Below are 3,655 nucleotides of genomic sequence, written 5' to 3'. Positions count from 1 at the left end.
AGAGTAACAGGAAAAAAACTCCTTGTTTCTTTTTGCCAAGTAAAACTGAGAGGTTAGGGCAATCAGTAGTAATTATGGTTGGTAAGGGTTTTATTGGGTAATATGATAGCATTTTCCTCTACAGTGCAAATTAGAAATGTTCATTCTTTTGGAAAACTTATTAATAACAGCTATCTGGAATTAACTTTAAATATGTCTGGACAGACATAAAGGTTTATTGCATATGTTATCTTAAACTAACCAATAATTCATATACAGTGTTTGGTTTCATGGTTGGAACTACCCTGTTAAAATTGAACTCTTCTTGCATCTGAAACAGACCTGGACTTGCGCAATAAAATCAAAGCAGCACTTCTACCATCTAATACTTCATCTCTGGCAAATGGTTATTCAGATTTTTCAGAAAGTTTCTTTTATGTTGAAGCTGGAACTGCCACTCTGCCTCTGAGTTTTTGTGATATGAAAAGAACACAGTCCAGGCAATTTTTCTCAGGTTATCACAGAATTCAATGGGAAACAGAAAATTACCTAATGATCCTTATACCTTGGCAGATTTGGGACTATCTTATGTGAAATAAAACTTCAAGTATCCATGGGAAAATGTGACTGAGATGTAGTTTATGTACTTATTCCCACTATGCTTAATCACTAGGAGCTGGCAGAAAGTATTATCACCTAAATCCAGATTAAACAAGTTTGGTCAGAGATCTTGTGAAAATCTGAAATGATGAGGATGATGGCAAGGATGATGAGGATGATAACAATAACAACAATACCATCATCTACCACCACACTAATGACTCAAAACCCATCACCTAGTTGATGCTGATATTATCAATCTTTTCAGTTCTATGTTTAAGTTATAAAAAATGGATAATATTACCTGGCTCTTAAAATTGATGAAGACATGTAAACTAGTCCTAAAATGAAATAAGGATTTGAGATTTTAAATCCAATCTAACCAGACTAAAACCCGTAAACTATCATTGCTCCTTACCAAATACCTTTAACTGATTCTGTCCCAAAAATTCCTAACTCTTACATCAATAATATTAACCATTACAGATCTCCTATCAAGACTGATATTATATTACTTTTGCAGGGGGAGTGGTCCCGAGTGCAGGGGAGCCGGCTAGAGTACCAACACGAACACCGATACGATTTGAGCATTGTTCTCCACTTTATTGTTTACTTTCACAAACTTATATCTACTTTGCAAACATTCACGCTCTATTCCCATGAGGCAGCCTCTAAGCAGCGGGGGAGCCGAACAGTGTATAACTTTGCCAAGGATTTTCAAGGCTGCCTGCTGCCAGGTGTCTTCCAGGCCTGCCTGAAGCCTGAGGCCAGTTCAGGGGTTCTTCCTCAGCAACCCTGGGTTGGCCAGACTGTCCTGGGGTATCATATGCCCCTGTTCCACAAGGAATCCCTCTACATATTACTTCATTATTTTTTTTTCTAGATTGTGCCCTCAGTCAGGTAGTAGCAACTATTCTTTCCATAAGCAATGTACTGTTTTCCTACCCTATGTATAAGACTCACCTGTACTTATAGGATGCCTGTGTTTTGGAATAATTTCTCTTTTCTTCATTTAGCAAGATCAAAAATTGATTTTAAAAATTCGGTGTGATATAAAACTCAAGTTTTGTGTATAACTCCCTTTGCAACACTCTTGATGTTGCAAACTGTATCAGTGGCTTCCAGTACAGCAACACACATCAATCAACATTCTTTTAATTATTCTACAGCAGGCTGAATGACTTCAAGGATACTGTAAAATCCAGTTAAGTACTCTAACATGAAACAGAATTAAGACAAAATATAAAGGTCAAAACAAAGTCTTGCCTAGCCACCTTCTTAGCCTCTTTAGTAGGAATTATTTGGCCTCCTATTCACCCCTTACTTGTTGTGTATTGATTCCCAGTTGAAACTAAATATTATTGGAGGAGTATAATTGCTGTGTTCCTGCCAGAGATGACTGGCTGTTTAGTTTATATTTCCATGCTTGGTTTCATAAACTCACAATTGTTCCCATTTGAAATCAGGTCAGTGTCAAACACCTTCCTAAAACATACAGTGAAATAAGTGCCAAATATTGCTTGACATTATTGCAAAGACATTACTGGTTATGTGGGTTAAGTTTCCATGCTGTGTGTGCCAAAACCAAAATGAATAATAAGTATACCATGTGAAATAATGACAAAATTAAAAGAGTTTTGTGGCTAGCATCATTTGGTTACAGGATCAAAGCAAAAATATTACGGGATGCCAAAAGATCAAGTTCTTTCATCGTAGCAGAACCATGAGCAATGAACAAATAAACATGTTAGTGGAACTATTAAGGATGGCCAAAATCTACATTGCTAAAAAAATCTGCAGAAACCCCCAGTGTTCACAATTACTTGTTAATGAAATGTTCACAAAATAGAGAAAGGGTCTTGTTTGTTTCTTTGTTTTTCCAAACCTCATTGAATACAAAATTTCCCCAGTTGTCCTGGCATCCTTCTATGGCTACGATCTGGAAGGAATAATCTTTCTCAGATACTTCCTTAAATTATCTCACTTTAAATGATAACACAGAATGCTTATGATAGCCCATTGTAGTTGCAGGTTTTGTTTCTTTGTCCAACTATGCTGTGAGTCCTCAACATCTGATTTCTAAATGCTTTTAAATCACATGCTAATTTTTCCCCACTTTGCCCAGAACTTTATAATCTTTCATTGAGAGTAAAGCTTTAAGGCTCTTGTCTGACAGTTGATAAAATATTATACAGTGTACAATTGTATGTAATTGGCTATTATACAATAATTCACTGTGAGATGAAGGAAATCCCTACCACCTCAGGGAATTATTCTGTACATGGAACTGATACAGATTTTATCTACAAATTTGTCCATTCTGCTACTATGGTGTCTGCTTTTTTTTGAAAAAATACTGAAAGAAGTAACTACATGATTTACAAAAACTGTTTCCTTGATTGTTGCACTGGCTGATTCTCACCTACTGACTGGTTTTGCCCTCCCCTGTTCCTCTTGCAGCACTGCTCCTTCCAGCAGTTTGGACACAGTTCTACAGGCACTCAGGGCAGGCAGGCAAAAGGGGATGCAGCACTCAGCAGGCACTGGTTTACAGGCAAGGGGGAGCTGTAAAAATGTGTAAGCACATGCAAAGTCATGCACAGACTGAGCATATAATCATCACAGAACGGCAGCATGAGAAATGAAACGTCTGGTGGGAGAAAAGAAAATAACAAAATGTATCTCACATCATAACATTGTCCAACTCACAAAAAATGTTCAGCTTGATAAGAAGCAGAAAGGTTGAGGTATTTTTTAAAAGTGGCAAAGATGTATTAGGGAGATGGAGGGAAGGACGGGAGGGAGGAAGGGGAAGGGGAAAGGGGAAAGGGGAAAGGAGAAAGGGGAGGAAGGAAGGAAGGAATTCAGAAGGAAGGAAGGAATTTGGAAGGAAGGAATTTGGAAGGAAGGAATTCGGAAGGAAGGAAGGAAGGAATTCGGAATGAAGGAATTTGGAAAGAAGGAAGGAAAGAATTCGGAAGGAAGGAAGGAAGGAAGGAAGGAAGGAAGGAAGGAAGGAAGGAAGGAAGGAAGGAAGGAAGGAAGGAAGGAAGGAAGGAAGGAAGGAAGGAAGGAA

At 37.9% G+C, this 3,655-nt stretch overlaps 1 long non-coding RNA gene across 1 annotated transcript in view; it reads right to left on the bottom strand.

Moving 5' to 3' along the window:
• Positions 1–889: 889 nt before the first annotated feature.
• The window catches only part of LOC108449616, a 5,664-nt gene continuing 2,898 nt past the window's right edge, over positions 890–3,655 (bottom strand). The window contains exon 4 of the long non-coding RNA XR_001865845.1: positions 890–3,144. This is a non-coding gene — a long non-coding RNA (uncharacterized LOC108449616). The remainder of the gene's footprint in view (positions 3,145–3,655) is intronic.

The sequence above is a fragment of the Corvus brachyrhynchos genome, unplaced genomic scaffold (assembly GCF_000691975.1).
Source record: "Corvus brachyrhynchos isolate BGI_N302 unplaced genomic scaffold, ASM69197v1 scaffold409, whole genome shotgun sequence".
Classification (NCBI taxonomy): domain Eukaryota; kingdom Metazoa; phylum Chordata; class Aves; order Passeriformes; family Corvidae; genus Corvus; species Corvus brachyrhynchos.
Note: the sequence above shows the minus strand (reverse complement) of the source record. Positions and strands in the feature narration are given on the sequence as shown.